The sequence below is a fragment of the Lissotriton helveticus genome, chromosome 5_1 (genome assembly GCF_964261635.1).
Source record: "Lissotriton helveticus chromosome 5_1, aLisHel1.1, whole genome shotgun sequence".
NCBI lineage: Eukaryota > Metazoa > Chordata > Amphibia > Caudata > Salamandridae > Lissotriton > Lissotriton helveticus.
The window spans coordinates 1,960,873,578-1,960,892,503 of NC_136065.1; the positions used below are offsets into that span (position 1 = coordinate 1,960,873,578).

The 18,926-nt window shown below is 49.7% G+C and overlaps 1 long non-coding RNA gene across 1 annotated transcript in view; it reads left to right on the forward strand.

Annotated features, from left to right (window-relative positions):
• The window catches only part of LOC144753912 (uncharacterized), an 804,407-nt gene that overhangs the window by 31,547 nt on the left and 753,934 nt on the right, over positions 1–18,926 (forward strand). Inside the window, exon 3 of the long non-coding RNA XR_013594598.1 lies at positions 12,686–12,838. This is a non-coding gene — a long non-coding RNA (uncharacterized LOC144753912). The remainder of the gene's footprint in view (positions 1–12,685; positions 12,839–18,926) is intronic.

Consider the following 18,926-nt stretch of genomic DNA (forward strand, 5'->3'; position numbering starts at 1 on the left):
CGGTCCCCGGTAGCTTGTCTCCTTTCTGGTGAAGAATTGGCTTGGTAGTTTGGTCTGCCCTGTTCCCATGATGCACTGGGCCAGGGACAGACTAATTTGCATATAGCCAGGTTCTGAGCTGGGATGGGGCAGTGAGATAAATAACGGTGATGGATCAAGCCCTGATCTTTGGACTGGGTAAGAGTGGTCTGCTTAATTCAGACACTCTGTTCATCACCACCCCCTTTTCTGTATCGTTTTTGGCCACTATAGGTGTGGCAGGGTATACTCAGACATGAGTCCCTTTCTCACTGCTCCATCAGGATTCAAGCAAGCCGGGCCGAAGAGGCTGAAATGCCAGAAACCGGTCCCCGGTAGCTTGTCTCCTTTCTGGTGAAGAATTGGCTTGGTAGTTTGGTCTGCCCTGTTCCCATGATGCACTGGGCCAGGGACAGAATTATTTGCATATAGCCAGGTTCTGAGCTGGGATGGGGCAGTGAGATAAATAACGGTGATGGATCAAGCCCTGATCTTTGGACTGGGTAAGAGTGGTCTGCTTAATTCAGACACTCTGTTCATCACCACCCCCTTTTCTGTATCGTTTTTGGCCACTATAGGTGTGGCAGGGTATACTCAGACATGAGTCCCTTTCTCACTGCTCCATCAGGATTCAAGCAAGCCGGGCCGAAGAGGCTGAAATGCCAGAAACCGGTCCCCGGTAGCTTGTCTCCTTTCTGGTGAAGAATTGGCTTGGTAGTTTGGTCTGCCCTGTTCCCATGATGCACTGGGCCAGGGACAGACTAATTTGCATATAGCCAGGTTCTGAGCTGGGATGGGGCAGTGAGATAAATAACGGTGATGGATCAAGCCCTGATCTTTGGACTGGGTAAGAGTGGTCTGCTTAATTCAGACACTCTGTTCATCACCACCCCCTTTTCTGTATCGTTTTTGGCCACTATAGGTGTGGCAGGGTATACTCAGACATGAGTCCCTTTCTCACTGCTCCATCAGGATTCAAGCAAGCCGGGCCGAAGAGGCTGAAATGCCAGAAACCGGTCCCCGGTAGCTTGTCTCCTTTCTGGTGAAGAATTGGCTTGGTAGTTTGGTCTGCCCTGTTCCCATGATGCACTGGGCCAGGGACAGACTAATTTGCATATAGTCAGGTTCTGAGCTGGGATGGGGCAGTGAGATAAATAACGGTGATGGATCAAGCCCTGATCTTTGGACTGGGTAAGAGTGGTCTGCTTAATTCAGACACTCTGTTCATCACCACCCCCTTTTCTGTATCGTTTTTGGCCACTATAGGTGTGGCAGGGTATACTCAGACATGAGTCCCTTTCTCACTGCTCCATCAGGATTCAAGCAAGCCGGGCCGAAGAGGCTGAAATGCCAGAAACCGGTCCCCGGTAGCTTGTCTCCTTTCTGGTGAAGAATTGGCTTGGTAGTTTGGTCTGCCCTGTTCCCATGATGCACTGGGCCAGGGACAGACTAATTTGCATATAGCCAGGTTCTGAGCTGGGATGGGGCAGTGAGATAAATAACGGTGATGGATCAAGCCCTGATCTTTGGACTGGGTAAGAGTGGTCTGCTTAATTCAGACACTCTGTTCATCACCACCCCCTTTTCTGTATCGTTTTTGGCCACTATAGGTGTGGCAGGGTATACTCAGACATGAGTCCCTTTCTCACTGCTCCATTAGGATTCAAGCAAGCCGGGCCGAAGAGGCTGAAATGCCAGAAACCGGTCCCCGGTAGCTTGTCTCCTTTCTGGTGAAGAATTGGCTTGGTAGTTTGGTCTGCCCTGTTCCCATGATGCACTGGGCCAGGGACAGACTAATTTGCATATAGCCAGGTTCTGAGCTGGGATGGGGCAGTGAGATAAATAACGGTGATGGATCAAGCCCTGATCTTTGGACTGGGTAAGAGTGGTCTGCTTAATTCAGACACTCTGTTCATCACCACCCCCTTTTCTGTATCGTTTTTGGCCACTATAGGTGTGGCAGGGTATACTCAGACATGAGTCCCTTTCTCACTGCTCCATCAGGATTCAAGCAAGCCGGGCCGAAGAGGCTGAAATGCCAGAAACCGGTCCCCGGTAGCTTGTCTCCTTTCTGGTGAAGAATTGGCTTGGTAGTTTGGTCTGCCCTGTTCCCATGATGCACTGGGCCAGGGACAGACTAATTTGCATATAGCCAGGTTCTGAGCTGGGATGGGGCAGTGAGATAAATAACGGTGATGGATCAAGCCCTGATCTTTGGACTGGGTAAGAGGGGTCTGCTTAATTCAGACACTCTGTTCATCACCACCCCCTTTTCTGTATCGTTTTTGGCCACTATAGGTGTGGCAGGGTATACTCAGACATGAGTCCCTTTCTCACTGCTCCATCAGGATTCAAGCAAGCCGGGCCGAAGAGGCTGAAATGCCAGAAACCGGTCCCCGGTAGCTTGTCTCCTTTCTGGTGAAGAATTGGCTTGGTAGTTTGGTCTGCCCTGTTCCCATGATGCACTGGGCCAGGGACAGACTAATTTGCATATAGCCAGGTTCTGAGCTGGGATGGGGCAGTGAGATAAATAACGGTGATGGATCAAGCCCTGATCTTTGGACTGGGTAAGAGTGGTCTGCTTAATTCAGACACTCTGTTCATCACCACCCCCTTTTCTGTATCGTTTGTGGCCACTATAGGTGTGGCAGGGTATACTCAGACATGAGTCCCTTTCTCACTGCTCCATCAGGATTCAAGCAAGCCGGGCCGAAGAGGCTGAAATGCCAGAAACCGGTCCCCGGTAGCTTGTCTCCTTTCTGGTGAAGAATTGGCTTGGTAGTTTGGTCTGCCCTGTTCCCATGATGCACTGGGCCAGGGACAGACTAATTTGCATATAGCCAGGTTCTGAGCTGGGATGGGGCAGTGAGATAAATAACGGTGATGGATCAAGCCCTGATCTTTGGACTGGGTAAGAGTGGTCTGCTTAATTCAGACACTCTGTTCATCACCACCCCCTTTTCTGTATCGTTTTTGACCACTATAGGTGTGGCAGGGTATACTCAGACATGAGTCCCTTTCTCACTGCTCCATCAGGATTCAAGCAAGCCGGGCCGAAGAGGCTGAAATGCCAGAAACAGGTCCCCGGTAGCTTGTCTCCTTTCTGGTGAAGAATTGGCTTGGTAGTTTGGTCTGCCCTGTTCCCATGATGCACTGGGCCAGGGACAGCTAATTTGCATATAGCCAGGTTCTGAGCTGCGATGGGGCAGTGAGATAAATAACGGTGATGGATCAAGCCCTGATCTTTGGACTGGGTAAGAGTGGTCTGCTTAATTCAGACACTCTGTTTATCACCACCCCCTTTTCTGTATCGTTTTTGGCCACTATAGGTGTGGCAGGGTATACTCAGACATGAGTCCCTTTCTCACTGCTCCATCAGGATTCAAGCAAGCCGGGCCGAAGAGGCTGAAATGCCAGAAACCGGTCCGGTAGCTTGTCTCCTTTCTGGTGAAGAATTGGCTTGGTAGTTTGGTCTGCCCTGTTCCCATGATGCACTGGGCCAGGGACAGACTAATTTGCATATAGCCAGGTTCTGAGCTGGGATGGGGCAGTGAGATAAATAACGGTGATGGATCAAGCCCTGATCTTTGGACTGGGTAAGAGTGGTCTGCTTAATTCAGACACTCTGTTCATCACCACCCCCTTTTCTGTATCGTTTTTGGCCACTATAGGTGTGGCAGGGTATACTCAGACATGAGTCCCTTTCTCACTGCTCCATCAGGATTCAATCAAGCCGGGCCGAAGAGGCTGAAATGCCAGAAACCGGTCCCCGGTAGCTTGTCTCCTTTCTGGTGAAGAATTGGCTTGGTAGTTTGGTCTGCCCTGTTCCCATGATGCACTGGGCCAGGGACAGACTAATTTGCATATAGCCAGGGTCTGAGCTGGGATGGGGCAGTGAGATAAATAACGGTGATGGATCAAGCCCTGATCTTTGGACTGGGTAAGAGTGGTCTGCTTAATTCAGACACTCTGTTCATCACCACCCCCTTTTCTGTATCGTTTTTGGCCACTATAGGTGTGGCAGGGTATACTCAGACATGAGTCCCTTTCTCACTGCTCCATCAGGATTCAAGCAAGCCGGGCCGAAGAGGCTGAAATGCCAGAAACCGGTCCCCGGTAGCTTGTCTCCTTTCTGGTGAAGAATTGGCTTGGTAGTTTGGTCTGCCCTGTTCCCATGATGCACTGGGCCAGGGACAGACTAATTTGCATATAGCCAGGTTCTGAGCTGGGATGGGGCAGTGAGATAAATAACGGTGATGGATCAAGCCCTGATCTTTGGACTGGGTAAGAGTGGTCTGCTTAATTCAGACACTCTGTTCATCACCACCCCCTTTTCTGTATCGTTTTTGACCACTATAGGTGTGGCAGGGTATACTCAGACATGAGTCCCTTTCTCACTGCTCCATCAGGATTCAAGCAAGCCGGGCCGAAGAGGCTGAAATGCCAGAAACCGGTCCCCGGTAGCTTGTCTCCTTTCTGGTGAAGAATTGGCTTGGTAGTTTGGTCTGCCCTGTTCCCATGATGCACTGGGCCAGGGACAGCTAATTTGCATATAGCCAGGTTCTGAGCTGCGATGGGGCAGTGAGATAAATAACGGTGATGGATCAAGCCCTGATCTTTGGACTGGGTAAGAGTGGTCTGCTTAATTCAGACACTCTGTTTATCACCACCCCCTTTTCTGTATCGTTTTTGGCCACTATAGGTGTGGCAGGGTATACTCAGACATGAGTCCCTTTCTCACTGCTCCATCAGGATTCAAGCAAGCCGGGCCGAAGAGGCTGAAATGCCAGAAACCGGTCCGGTAGCTTGTCTCCTTTCTGGTGAAGAATTGGCTTGGTAGTTTGGTCTGCCCTGTTCCCATGATGCACTGGGCCAGGGACAGACTAATTTGCATATAGCCAGGTTCTGAGCTGGGATGGGGCAGTGAGATAAATAACGGTGATGGATCAAGCCCTGATCTTTGGACTGGGTAAGAGTGGTCTGCTTAATTCAGACACTCTGTTCATCACCACCCCCTTTTCTGTATCGTTTTTGGCCACTATAGGTGTGGCAGGGTATACTCAGACATGAGTCCCTTTCTCACTGCTCCATCAGGATTCAAGCAAGCCGGGCCGAAGAGACTGAAATGCCAGAAACCGGTCCCCGGTAGCTTGTCTCCTTTCTGGTGAAGAATTGGCTTGGTAGTTTGGTCTGCCCTGTTCCCATAATGCACTGGGCCAGGGACAGACTAATTTGCATATAGCCAGGTTCTGAGCTGGGATGGGGCAGTGAGATAAATAACGGTGATGGATCAAGCCCTGATCTTTGGACTGGGTAAGAGTGGTCTGCTTAATTCAGACACTCTGTTCATCACCACCCCCTTTTCTGTAAGGTCTGAAAAAAGCCCAAATCCTCCCTCTTTAAAAAAATCCTACGGCTGATACCTCGGTGGCCAGTAATTATAGGCCGATATCTTTATTACCATATTTCTCTAAAGTTCTGGAGAGCTATGTTAATTTGGTGACCACGGACTATATTGAGGCCAACCATCTCCTCCACCCAAGCCAATCGGGCTTCAGAGCCAATTTTAGCACGGAGACTGCCCTCCTGAAAGTTGTGGAAACTATTAAAACCACTCTGGATAAGGGGAGCTGGGCAGCTCTGGTGCTGCTGGATCTTTCTGCGTCCTTCAATACCGTGCTCCACAGTGGAATTTACGAAGGCTCCAAGAGGGCGGGATTGGAGGCACGGTGTTGGAGATGGTTTGATTCCTTCCTGAATAACCGCCAGCAAACCATTTGTTGCCCGCCTTTCTCTGCACCCATGTCCCCTATGAATGTGGGGGTCCCTCAGGGCTCAATTCTTAGCTCCATTTTGTTCAATGTTTATATGGCGCCTTTTGTGCGTCTCGAAGAGAACTATGGGGCTAAGATATTGTCATATGCTGATGACACACAATTGCTCTTCACCCGCGGGAAGAGCTCAGAATTTAACAGTGAGGAGATAAACACATGCTTATCAGAGCTTTTCCACTGGCTCAGGAAAAACCAACTGAATTGCAACTCTGAGAAGTCAGAGAAGATGTTCTTCGGCTCTCGGTCCTGTGATCTATGGCATCATTGGTGGCCGCAAGACATGTCTCCTCCCACTGCAGCTGTTCAGACTGTAAAAAATGTAGGCGCAAATTTGATGACTCTCTCTCAATGAAGGCCCAAATTCAATCAGTGGCGGGACCTGTTTCGGGATGCTGAGGATGCCGAGGAACTTTCTGCCTCTTCTCCCGGTCCCCCACCGGAAGACGGTTGTCCAAGCTCTGGTGGTGTCGAGATTGTACTATGCAAATGCTCTGTATCTTGGCCTTCCTGAATTTTTACTTGGCCGCCTCCAGGTGATCCAAAATGTGGCGGCCAGAGGTATTTTATAGGCTGGGCCGAGAACCCATTCCTCACCTCTCCTAGCCTCCCTGCACTGACTACCTATCAGGAAACGGATCACCTTTAAATCATTAGTGCTGGTTTTTGAGGCCTTTCATAAAATTGGTGCCCCATATCTTGGGTACAGACTGCAACACTATATTCCGTGTCGAACTCTGAGGCCATCCGCCTAGTCACTGATCATCACCCCTCGTATCCAGCTCTCTCTGAGGGGTGGCAGATCTTTCCAAGAGATGGCTTCTCGCCTCTAGGATGGCCTGGCTCTCGCGTTGAGGAAATCCTAGGATCCCTTCACCTTCAGAAGGAAATTAATAACCTGGTTATTCCAACAGCAGCCATAAACTGGAGTACTTTGGCTCAGTGTTGCGGATCTTTTGTCCTGAGCGCCGGGACACTCCCGGGAGTAGCCGTGTGCTTTAAAAATACCTGTTAACATAACAAACGTAATTAATTTTTAGGTCGAGACTGGGCAGCACATGCGCTGCTCTGTGAGGCATTCTGAATTTGAGTATGCACTTGATGCTCTGCCTGCTGTCTGCCCATATTTTTTATTGGCTTGTGTCTTTGTCCTTTGTAAATGCTGGCTTCTGATTCGGTAATCAGCTTGTTAGTACCACCTTGTCTTCACTTGTAACCTCCTATTATTAGTTATTTAGTCTGTAAGTACCATTTAGAGAATTTTGTCTTACTGCAGGCATAAACTGCTTTGCAGCCACATTCAGCTCACCATGCGCGCTTTCACTTTTTAAGCAGCCCGACAATGGCGGCAGCTTCTTTAGAAAACCATTGGTCTCGCATTTAAGAGAGTTTGAGATATTGGTATTGTAAATGACAATAGCTTAAACTCTCTCAAATGTGACACCTATTTCTTTACAAATATTTTTTGTGTGGGTTAACAAGCGCCCCATGCTGCGCTTACACTTAAAAGAGGCCATGCCCCTTCATTTAGACGTTGCTTGTCTAAAAGGGGCGTGTACTCTATTAAGTGCAAGCACGGCATGGAGCTCTTGAAAACAAACAATATTTGCAATTCAACATGTCTCGCATTTGCGAGAATTTAAGCTATTGACATTTATAGTCCCGATAGCTCAAAGCCTTGTGAATGCGAGACCTATTGCAAATGCTTGTTCATTCTTCCTGTCATTTTCCCATTTGTGGACTGGCTCCCAGGCTTTTCCCGTATATTCCCCTTGCTCCTTTTCTTAGGTCTCGCCTAGCGACGGAGCGAATGCGCTGCTCGCCTTGGCGAGACCTATTGTCGTTGGTTTCTTGGCCGAAGGGGGACAGGACAAGTGCACGCGTATGGACAGGATTTGTGCACTCCGTATGTGTGCACATCTCCTGTCCCCGCGTAGGGCTGGCGTTTGAACACAGCACGTGCATTTCACTTGATCTCCCTCCCTCCCCCCGGACAGGAGATGTGCATGTGTACGGGTCATGTGTATGCGTGCACAACTCCTGTCTTTCCCTGTCTCCTGCTCGCTGTGCCTGCGTGAACAGGAGATGTGTACGCGGAGACAGCATGTTGTTTCCGGGCTCGGCGGCAATTTTGGAGACTGTTGAGAAGTAAACAAGCCAGTCTCTGTATGTTTACTGATGGCGTCTTCCAACCCATGGGACCCGGTGCAGCCGTCAGCCTCTGCATTAATGCTGACCCAGTGTATCAGCTCAGGAGTCCCGAGTCAGGTGAGCAACTGCTGCGATAACCGACCTTCGTCCAGTCAGTGTTATGTAACATACAGAATGAAATTGGGGAATCCTCATCAACCCAGAGATGAGCTGCGCCTAACCTCCGACTCTGCTTTCTTTGGATGTGGAGAACAAGGTTCTATTCCCGTCGTAGTTCAACATCCTGTGATTCTGGGCAAATCACTTAATCTCTCAGTGCGGAAAGCAACAGGAGTCTGAGCTTAAGGAAAGTGGTCACGTAAATCGCCACAATGATTTTGGGTTGAGTTTGTGCCATCTAAAACTTCACAAAGTGCAAAAAGCCAAAATATCGTTTCTTCGACGGCTCTCTTACAGTTCCATTCTTTGCACTACTGTTTACAAATCAATTGTTAACATTTATTTTCCTGATGTAGATCACTAACTGGCAGCCTGCATTGCCCCCTCATCTAACATGCCGCATCCTTTCAACCACATTTTTACATTTTTGTGTTTTTATTTACTCATTCTATGGATAGCACAAACATCAGAAGTTGTATGTCGTCAAAGTCAAGATGATTAATGCATGTATCGTTAATGGTAGCGTAGAAAAAGAAAACATTTCTTCTCGAGGTATGGCTTTCCCCTGCACAGGAAGGATGTGGAACTTTATTAAAGATCTACATGTCCCAGTGACGACATGCTTAAGGAAGCATTATCAAAGCCAGTAGTTCTCGTCTATGGGTACTATTGGTTCTGCAAAGGGTTCAAGCCATGCTGAACAGCATAACCGATGCTGTGCCACATGGCTTGTAAAATGTAGACAGATGGTATATTTTATTGTGGCAGTAATGTCATTATTCTGGAAAGCAGTTCAAATTACAGGCAATATTAAATAATGCGGCTGTAGGTAACAGAATTATGGGCAGGAACTGAAGGAAGGGTGTTAACCTGATGTCATGTAAATAACGGTGAGAAAATGTTTTGCTCACTTCTATAGTGATTGTTTATACAGTGCACATCACAAAAGGATGGTGCTTAAAAAGTGTAATTATTAGCAAATGAGGCAGTATTCATTGTGGTCTACTGTGAAAAGATGAAAGTCTGAGTCAGCCGTGCTGTGAGGCGAGCCTGTAACATGCAGGTTACATACAGATATCTTACAGAGCATGAACCACTGCTTAATGTTTCTAGTTTTAGAGGGCATCTGAAGGAAATAACGTTCTCAAGTTGACCAGAGCATTAAACAAGCATTTACAATGCAATGGGTCTCGCATTGACGCGAATTTGAGCTATTGGCATTGCAAATAACAATGCCTTTTATTTTTGTTTTCTTTTTAAAACATAAATAAAAAGCATTGTAATTACAATGCCAATAGCTTAAACTCGCGTAAATGCAAGAACTCTTGCATTGCAAATGCTTGGTGTATTTTTAGTTTTTTTTTTTTTATTATAATGCCAATTTGAAGCCCACACAGCGTCAATAGACCTTTCACAAATAAAACTCAGACTACAAGACTTATTTTTCCACCGGATTTCTTATTTTTCCCTTTTCTAGCTGCGGAGTGATTACGCAATTTTCCCAGAATCACAGGATGCAGAGAGTAGGCGAGATTCGAAATTAGTTGCTCCAAAATCAGCAACTTGAGCCATTAGGCCAGATTTTCCACAGCGTTCTTTTCTTTGTCACTTTTGTTGTCTTTCATCCTTCTTTTGTGTTTTTGTTTCTTTATATATTTGCCTTTTATTTTTTATTTTCCTTCAAATCTATGTTTCATTGTTTCTGTATCTTTTTTTCATTCTTGTATTTTTCTTTGTGTTCTCTAAGTTTCTCTTGGTCTCCTTTTAAGTCTCGTTGAGACGTTTTGTTTTCTATCGTTGGGCTTAGAGGTCACTCATTGTTTACTGTTGGTTTGCTTCCTTTTTAGGTCGAGCCTAAGGCATTGCTTTAGCAATGCTTGTTGGCGAGAATAAAGTAAGGGCTTTGAAAAGTGCACCCTAAATGCGGATCGGGTACAGTGCATGTGAGCCGGGTGTGTGCACATCGCACACTATCAGCATCAGACTTCAAAGGAAGCCACTACCCCGCCCCCGCCACACAATGCCGCTCCCCTGCCCCCACCACGAAATGCTGACAGCTTTTTTTTTTTTTTTAAACCTTCATTATATCGTTCAACACAAAATACAGAAGTAGCCCTGCATCGACAGGGGCCGGTCACCACATGTATGCAGAACGTATCAGGAAATCCAATAACACAGCTCTTCAGCCGACAACCCATGGGTCCGGCAGCAGTAGAGGATAGACGATGTATTGAAAACATTTCGAGATCAAGGATATGCCTAAGGTTTCATATTATATTTACCCCCCCCCCCCCCAAAAACAAGATAAAGAAGAAGATACAGGATATCCGGAGCTACACACTGGAGGTATAAAAATGCGGGTAGGCGTTAAAAGGCAGTCATGGATCAAGATAGACCAACAGTAAAAATGCAAGCGCCAGTATGTTCACTAAGGGAGAAGGACAAAGCTACCAATCTATCATCATAACCACCCACCCCAAACCCCCCCCACTCATATGCTGCAGGATGAGATCGAAAGTATCGCTACCGGACCCTGCGAGAAAAAAGAAAAGGGGCCATAGAACACAACAAAGGCAAAATAACAAACCCCCCCGCATCCCCCACCCTGCACCCCTGCAATGGCTACGGCCTACCCCACTAGCAGCGTGCCTGTCGCCCAGAGGAATACCCTAAAGAGAGAGAAAGAGAAGAAAGAAGGGGCCATAGAACAAAACAAAGGCAAAATAACAAACCACCCTGCACCCCTGCAATGGCTACGGCCTAACCCACTAGCAGCGTGCCTGTCGCCCAGAAACGTCCCTAAAAGAGAGAAAGAAGCGGAGGAGAAGAGACAAAAAAAACACACTCCTGGACTCCCTTACCCTCCACCAGACGCGACCACCCGGAAACAAGTGCAAAATAAATGTAGCGAGATGCACAATCAATCCGGGTAAGTACGAAACATACCACCCGACTCCCGCATTTCACAGGTCACAATCCCAGCAGCAGATTAAATTATTTTCCCGTATCCTAAAAAGTCCCACAAGTTAACCCTGGCCAGTACGAATGTCCACTGGAGCACTTATAACCCAGGCCACTGCAACAATGAGAGAGGTAAAGTTTTCATGAAAGTTCAAGTCAGTATGAGCAAGCCAAATAAAGGATAAAAGTTCACGATCTCCACAGAGCCAGCGAGGAAAAGCGTGGAAGGATGATAAAACTTTCCAATAGTCACAGGTGATCTTGTTAAGGCAGTCAAGGTTGTCCATAGTGATATTCGGCGAGATAGGGTTTAAGCAAGGGACGCTGACAATATCCACGGGCGCGCGATCTGTCTCATAGGAATCAGCAGCGCGAAAGGGATCCGGCGTCTGCACAGGGACCTCGAAGTTGGATACACGATGTTTCGCTGGTGGCACCGCTGGCTGCGATGATGGCAAAAAGCCGCTGTCCGGTCTCCGGCAAAGATCATCCATTGTTACCGACAGTGCCTGGTAGTTGACGATGATCTGTGAGTATAGCGCTCTAATGGCCGCCATTACGGTGCGCAGCGGTGGTGTGTCTTTCGTCCCCTCCATCTCCTCTCGTAAGGAACAGATCAGGATGCAGACCCCGGAGGCCGGCTACTCCGGGGAAGCAGGCAAATCTGGAGCGGACACCAACAACGGGCACCCTCACCTCACAATTTTGCACCTTCGCCGCTGGTCGGGGCTCCCGTCCGCACCCCCCCGACAAGCTTACTATGTCTCCGGGCGTCGGATACAGGGCCGCAGCAAACAATGTGTCACGCCGTGGCGTGTGCGTTGCAGGCAGAATACGAAATCGCCGTTTAAAACAGGTAGATTATGTCCCCGTTCGGGAGACCGGACAAAGCCCAAGGTTCACAGCCGATGTTGTTCAATTCTAGCCCGGATGGGTTAGAAATCGAGGCCCCGGCTTCCACTCCCAGGTAGGCCAAAAACGAAACACGGCGCATCTCCGTCATCCGGTGTGATAAAAAGTTCGGGATTGCGCCTTCAGAGTCAGTCACTCCTCATATATACGGGAGTCCGGTTGGAAAACAGGATAACTTGCAGGATATACGAGCTGCTGGCGGAGGTCGGCGGAGCCGGGAGCTTATGCGGCCATCTTGCTTGCTAGCGTAGCTCCTCCCCCCTTTTAACCTATTCTTAGTGCAAATAAAAGACGCTAGTTGAATGAGCGTGACAGGCATGTTTTTAAATGTTTGCAGTTTTGTATAGTCTGAATTTTTTTTATAAAAAACTTACTTTGATGCGAATTCCCTTTCATTTTACTCAATATTATCATTTTAGATTTGTTGACATTAGAAAGTGGCGGTCCTATTGCACTTCTTTGAAAAGACTCTCGACCAATATGGCTGACAGACTTTTCGGCAACTTTCTTTCTCTAGTCCCTTTTCTATTGCTATGTGTTTGGAGGCAGTCGCTTGTGCATGACGTCATCTATGTGCATCCCGAGTTCTGGTAGAGTCTCCTGGAAAGGGTTTTGGGTGCTTTTTCATTTTTATTTTTTGTGCTTATTTTTAGATTTGTTAACCATTTAAAAGGACGACAAACTTGGAACCTGACACGTGAACCCAATGGGAACCCGCTGAGTCCAATGCGATTCTGTGCTAGCAAAAAGGCTGTTGAGAACAGTGTGAAGTGATCTAGAAGCCAGACAAAAATGACATCTAGAAGGTGAGACTACTCTGTTAAGATGCATATATCCTGCTGTCACCAGCATTCAGTCATGCAGATCTGTTTGTCTTTTTTTGAGTCATTACATTTCAAGACCACCGAATGTTGTGGTTCAGTGGGTTGCACTTAGCAACTGGACCAAGCCAGCCCCTACAGAAACATGCAGTGTTCCATAGTCCAACTTTCGTTTATTGGCTGCTGCAAATTAAATTTTAAATGAACTTTCGTATAGTTCATGTAACAGTGAAATTGTTAAGCAGAGAGAGCTGACTACTTGATTGATTCAGTTGTCGTACATGAATATTTTCTTATAGTGGTAACCTTGCCACTGGAAGTACACCTGGTAATGATCAAATTGGCAGTCAGAATCAGGGATTTTGGTCCAGTCTTTTGCTCAATGGTCATTTTCCGAGAACCACCATATTTCTTTACTGTGCCCCTTACTGACATCATATGTCTGCTTTGGATTCTTCGTTTCTGCCTAGTGTACTGTTTACAGTGTGTGTGTGTATATATATATATATATATATATATATATATGTATTCCAGGAACTCCGTTGTATCGTCCACTAACACCAGGACAAAAAACAAACCGGACCCATTCAGGTAAATTTGCAGATTTTATTTGTGCGCTTTTCTCACCGCCATGACGCGTTTCGGGCCCTCGAGCCCTTGATCACATATGTGTATATATATATATATATATATTTGCTCAAACGATTCTCAAACCGCTGTCGCGCGGAAAAAGAGATAGCAGCACTCCAAGGGTATATGCACAAGGTTTATTTCAAGAACGCGCTTTCGGCACTTGGCCTTCTTCAGTATTCAATACTTCAATACTGAAGAAGGCCAAGTGCCGAAAGCGCGTTCTTGAAATAAACCTTGTGCATATACCCTTGGAGTGCTGCTATCTCTTTTTCCGCGCGACAGCGGTTTGAGAATCGTTTGAGCAAATATTAAATGTCGGGCACACCCCCGACAAAGCAAGCACCAGCCTACGAGTGCGGTCGGCAGGTGTACACGGAGCGGGAATATATATATATATATATATATATATACTAGCTGCCCGTCCCGACGTTGTCCAGGTATAGAAAAGATTTAGCTGAAGGACGGCAAACTTTACCGGACGCTACCCCACCGCTTTCCAATGCAGCAGGCGTCTTAGAATGCACACGCCCACACACAACAACGCTGAAGGGCATGCACACCTTACGACGTGCACGAACGCTAATCTCATCACAGTGAGTTTAGCATTCGTGCACATCCTGAGGTGTGCACGTCGTGAGGTGTGCGTGCTATTCAGCGTTGTTATGTGTGGGCGTATGCATTCTGAGACGTGTGGGCGTGTGCCTTCTGAGATGCCTGCGTTTATCCCCGGTTGAGATCGGTAACGCTTATGCCCACAAAGGTTGCTTCGCATCATATGTTATTAACGCCGCCTGAATGGCAATGTGCGTGAATGCAGCGCACCTTGTGTCTATACGGACGTGTGAGAAGTGATTATTACTCGCGAAAGGAAAGGCGCGCTACTGAATGACGCGGCCATTTTTTTGTTATAAAATTTGTGGCACGCCCCTCTGAGAACGCTGTTGTGGTACGCCCCTCTCACAAAGTATAATGTGTGTACTTTGACACGGCTACGACCACGCCCCCGACACGCCCACGGCCCTCTGAGTGTGTAGTTTGACACGCCCACACCCCTCTGACAACGGTTACGGCCACAAAGTAAAATGTGTGTAGTTTGACACGCCCATGAACACGCCCCCGACACGCCCACAAGGGACTACTTTACCCCTAAGGTTCCTTGACGTTTCTAATGTATATGGTGGCCACCTGTATAGCCTATGTCCATCTGCTGCAACTCCCCTTTCCAATGCTGTATTGGGTGTTGTGATTGCTGCTGTACTTCTTGAGTTTACCCGCCTCAAAGGTTTCAGCTCTCTCTTTATAATAGTAAGTATGGATATATATATATATATATATATATATATATATATATGTATGTTGTTAGGGTTATTTCCCCAAAACAGAGAGCACACAAGGCGAGGAACATGATACTGTTTCAAAATCTATTTATTTCCTTTATTCTTCCTTACTAAATATCTTTAATTTTTTTCAAAACCGTGTTTATTAAGAGTTCAATCAAGATTCAGGACAGCCCTCCACAGTCAGGAGGAGACTGTCAACAGCACAGACAGAGAAAGGCATGGTAGTGAACTCAGAGTTTTATGGAAACAAAAGGGGGCACGCCCCTAAACCCCCCAGCCCACCCATCCCCAACAGCATCCCCCAACACCCCTCCCGACTACCCACCCCTTATCCCACCCTAACCCAGTGCACGTGATCGCTAGTCAGCAACAGGAGACGGAAGCAATGTCAGAGTTGGCTAATAGCCTAGGGCCCGGGGTCCACATCAAGGGCCAGCACATCATCAATGTCAGCTGGGGGATCGAGGTCCAGATCCCTGTAGTCTGCCCACCGCTTCCAGATCTTATAGTGTTTCCGGGGGCACCCCCTGGCCTCAAACACGGGTAATTCTAAACCCATCAGATAGTCTAAACCTGCCTTCCACGCACTCAGGGGGGGGGCACGTTCGCACTTCCATGCTTGGGCCAGGTCACGCTTAGCCACCACGAGTCCCAACAGCAGTAGGTGGCGCTTGTAAATGTTACCCCCAACATTTTCCAGAATATGAAGGAGACCCAGCCTAGGGGTACGGGGAACATCCCACCCCAGCACTTCCGACAGGCAGTCCCACACACCCGCCCAGAATCGGGTCAGCCTCTCACAGGACCACACGGTATGGAAAAGTGTCCCCCTCTCAGCACCACACCTCAGACATTCAGGGGCAGCTATGAGGCCCGCACGCCACAGCCGCTCCCTAGTATAATAGGCCCTATGGAGGTATTTAAATTGAATGAACCGAAGACGGACGGCTATAGCTGCACACCGAGGGGATTCGAGGGCCTCCCGCCAGTCGTCATCATCCAAGGGGCCAACATCACTCTCCCAGGAGGCCTTCAAAGTCGAAAGGGAGGGGGAGCAGTTGACGACCAGGGAGCGGTATATCTGAGAGACTTTCTTGTCGCCCAGGCCTTGGCCCCCACTAGGCTGGGGCCAAGGGCATGTCGGAACTGAAGATAGCGAAAGAATTGGGACCTGGACAAATTATACTCGGAGCTAAGGTCCTGAAAGGACTTAAGCGTGGTTCCGTTGAGAACATTACCGAGGGACGAAATCCCGATCGCGTCCCAGCCGCCGAACCCGGACAAGGAGGCCAGCTCTGGTAGTAGACCGTTATGCCACAGTGGCGTCTCGGCCGTCAGCCTGCCCCACCACCCCATGCGGCGCAGAGCCTGCCGCCAGATCGCGAAGACCACCTGGGTGACCCTTGGCAAGGCCCTCCTCCGCCTGGCCGAGTACAGCAGAGTGTGGAGAGTGGCACCGCCCATCAAGGAGTGTTCCAGTGCATAGGCCGGATCGCTACGATCCCCATACCACCACTCGTTGAGCACTAGAAGGTGGGAGGCCTGGTAATACGATAGCAGATCCGCGGACGCCAAGCCGCCACAGTAGGTAGAGAGGAAGCAGGTACGCAGTGCCACCCTAGAGGCACCCCCGGCCCACAGAAATCTGCCCAGCACCGAGTTGACACCACGGAACCACTGCGGGTCTATTTTATACGGGTGATTCTGTAGTTGGTAAAGGAGCCGAGGCAGGGCCACCATTTTGAAAATAGCCGACCGGCCATAGATATTGAGGGGCATACGCGTCCAGGTCTTAACATCAACCTGGACCCTGTCCCACACCGGCTGGATGTTACGATCCCATGCCACAGCAGGCGAGGCCGAGAGGTGAACGCCCAGGTACTTCATGCCGTCGACCGCCACCTGAAGAGACGCAGCCCACTGGCAACTCACCGAGGCACCCCCCAGAATCCACAGGGTTGACTTGCGAGGGTTAAGAAAGAGCCCCGACGTCTGGCCGAACTCCCGCATTATGTCAAGAACACGAGGTCCTGTACGGTGTAAATCGGTCATGAAAAAGAGCACGTCGTCCGCATACAGGGCAATGCGGTCCGAGTGGCCCGACCCCCACACAAAGCCCCGATAGAGCGCGTCCTGGCGCACTCGGGCGGCCATGGGTTCCATGGCTAGCGCGAAGAGGTACGGGGAGAGGGGGCACCCCTGACGAGTGCCCCTGGCCACGGGGAATCGCGCGGAAATCGCCCCAGAGACGCGCACAGAAGCGGTGATATCGGTATAGAGTAGCTTTACATAGGAGACGAAAACCGGACCCAGGTTCAGTAGTGGCAGGAGGGTAAGGAGGTAGGCCCAGCTGACCGAGTCAAAGGCACTATCTATGTCAGCCAACAACAGCGCCGCCTGGTCCCCAGTCGTCCCAATCGCGTCAATCGCCGCCTGCGCCCGCCGAATGTTGTGTCGCGTCGCCCGGTGCGGCATGAATCCCGCCTGATCCGGGTGGACAAGGGCCGATATGTGGGGAAGCAGGCGATTCGCAAGTGCCTTGGCCAGGAGTTTGGCTTCAAAATTAATAAGGGAGATGGGTCGGTAGGACTCGTGGCGCTCGGGGGGTCTGCCCGGCTTTTGAAACACCACAATCTCGGCGTGACGCCAGTCCGGGGGGAGGCTACCCCGCTCCCGAGCCAGTTCCAGAGCCCGCCTGTAATGCGGCCCAAGCTGCAGGTGGAATTTCCGGTAAAATTCACTGGGGAACCCACTAGGCCCAGGTGCTTTACCCGTATTGAGTTGACCCAGCGCGTCACCCAATTCCTCAGCTGTCAGGGGGAGATCCAGGGCATCGCGGACCTCGTCAGGTACCGCTTGCGGGCGAACCGCCGCGAGGTAAGCCTCAATGCCATCGGGGGAGAGGCCCTCACGAGGGGCATACTGACGCTCGTAGTAGCGCGCGAAGCTCGCAGCAAGGATCGAAGGGTCCGTTATTGCCACCCCCGCGCCGTCGACCAGCCCCGGTAAAGTGATCGGCTGAAAAGTCTGCTGACACAACCGGTGGAGCATGGTGCAGGACTTGTCGCCCCACTGGTACACCCTACTACGCGTAGCCAGCCACGCTTGGCGGGCCTCATCCAACAAGACCGAGGAGTAAGACCGTTGTGCTTGTAACAGCAGCCGCAACGTCATATCATCGGCCGCCTCCCTGTGTCGTGCCTCACGCCTTTCCACACTCTCCGCCGCAGTGGCAATACTTTCTTGTCGGGTCCGGCGGGCAGAAGCGCACCAGGCAATATCGACAGCCCTCATGGCGGGTTTCATGGCTTCCCACACTGTCACTGCATCAACCTCATCCGTCAGATTGTCCCGCCAATAGTGGGCGATCGCACTGCGCAGGTGCCGAGAATAGCCCGGTTGCTGCAGGTGCCATGTAGACATCCGCCACCTGAATGGTTGGCGCGCCTTGCAAAGGTCAATTTGAACCGCCACAGGGGAGTGGTCGGACAGCCCGCGAGGTCGGATCGCCGCCCCCTTTACTCTATCAAGGAAAGTCCCCGGTACAAATACACAGTCTAAGCGTGAAAGGGAGCCATGCACAGCAGACACATAGGTGTATTCTCGTCTCTCTGCATGAAGGTGTCTCCACACATCCACCCATCCAAGGCCATCAATCATTGCACTCAGCTTCGTAGGCGAGGCCGCAGCCGCGACCCCCTGCCTCCTCTGCCTGTCCAGAGCCACATCCAACACGTCGTTCCAGTCGCCACCAATCACCGCCAGAGAACGGGGAAGTTCGGCCCACAGGGTAAACAGTCGCTCCGCAAGGGCCCACTGCAGCGGGGGAGGGGCATACACACTACCAAGGATTACGGGCTCCACACCAATCTTCCCTTGCACAAACACAAACCGGCCCTGCGGATCGAGCCACTGACGCTCATGGGTATAAGCTAGTCGTTTATGAACCAGGATAGCCACCCCCCTCGAGCCCCTGGCAAACCCTGCATGAAACACCTGGTGGAAGCCAAACCTCTGTAGGCTCAGAGCCTTCGTACCCAGCATGTGCGTTTCCTGGAGGAGGAGCACGTCAGCCAGGTCCCTTTTTGCCCAGCGGAGCA